This window comes from Artibeus jamaicensis, unplaced genomic scaffold (assembly GCF_021234435.1).
Source record: "Artibeus jamaicensis isolate MK-2021 breed Jamaican fruit bat unplaced genomic scaffold, CSHL_Jam_final contig_466, whole genome shotgun sequence".
Taxonomy (NCBI): domain Eukaryota; kingdom Metazoa; phylum Chordata; class Mammalia; order Chiroptera; family Phyllostomidae; genus Artibeus; species Artibeus jamaicensis.
This window is the reverse complement of record NW_026521844.1, coordinates 11,987,525-11,988,697: the sequence shown is the minus strand read 5'-3', so window position 1 is coordinate 11,988,697 and position 1,173 is coordinate 11,987,525.

Sequence of the window (1,173 nt, the reverse complement as noted above, 5' to 3'; positions counted from 1 at the left end):
TGTTGTTTAGGTTTAGATCCAGCCAAGCAAACATTTTTGAAAAGCAGTGTATCCATTGAACACTTTGTGGTTGACATCTAAAATTTTTTATTACAGATTTATATACAGTGCAATCATGGTTCTCAAACTTAATTCATTCTGGAAAACTGTTCAAGAAGTAATTTGTTTGAAAACTGAATTTCCTTTGTTGCCTGAGAGATGGGTGACCGATTATACAGGTGTCAACATGAAAGGGTTGCTGGGTAGAGAATCCAGATCCAAAGTTTTGTTAGAAAACCCACTTTTTTTTTTCTGTGAACAACTTTTTTCTGTGAACAACTTGGTTCTCGACCGGTCGAGAACCAAGAGAACCAAGAGTTTGAGAACAAAGTTTGACTGTAATAGCAAAGGGTATAATTTCTGGCTTGTAGTAATTATTTTTTTATTAAAACCAATGTACTGACCTCTTAAATATATCAAATGACATGTAAACACTGCAATAATATGATGCCTGCTATCATTATTTTAAGAATACATGAACAAACTTTTCTTCCCTGTAAAAGCTCTTCTGTGAATTTAAAGTAATTTTATTTCTTTACCTTTTCTCTTCGAACTTGCATTTCCATTCCACTTACCTGGCAAAATTTTATGTTAGCATATTTTTATGCTTTAAAGCCTTTTATTGATTATCCTGCTGTATTTTCTGTAACAAATATATGCATGTAAGTAAGTTTTGTAACTCATTTTATTTCCTGTTACTTAAGACTCTAAATGTTAAAACATTATTTAGATTAGGTTATAATTATAGCTATCTTTTTGTATACAGTTGTTCAAAATAATATAAATGTATAAATTCTGATAAACATGTACTAAAGAAAAATTAAACTTGTATTAGCAGTTAACTTACTATGATTTTAAAAATTAACTCATGTATCTGGACAAATATTGTTTATTTCTATAATGAGACAGGAGTTAGCATCAATTATTTTCCCAGTTTTATTTTTTATTTTTTAAAGATTTATTTATTTATTTATTTATTTTTAGAGGGGGAGGAGAAAGAAGAAACATCGATGTGTGATTGCCTCTCGCACGCCCCCTACTGGGGACCTGGCCCTCAAACCAGCATGTGCCCTCACTGGCCACTCTGGTTCACAGGTGCTCAGGGCTCAGTCCACTGAGTGACACCACTGGAGC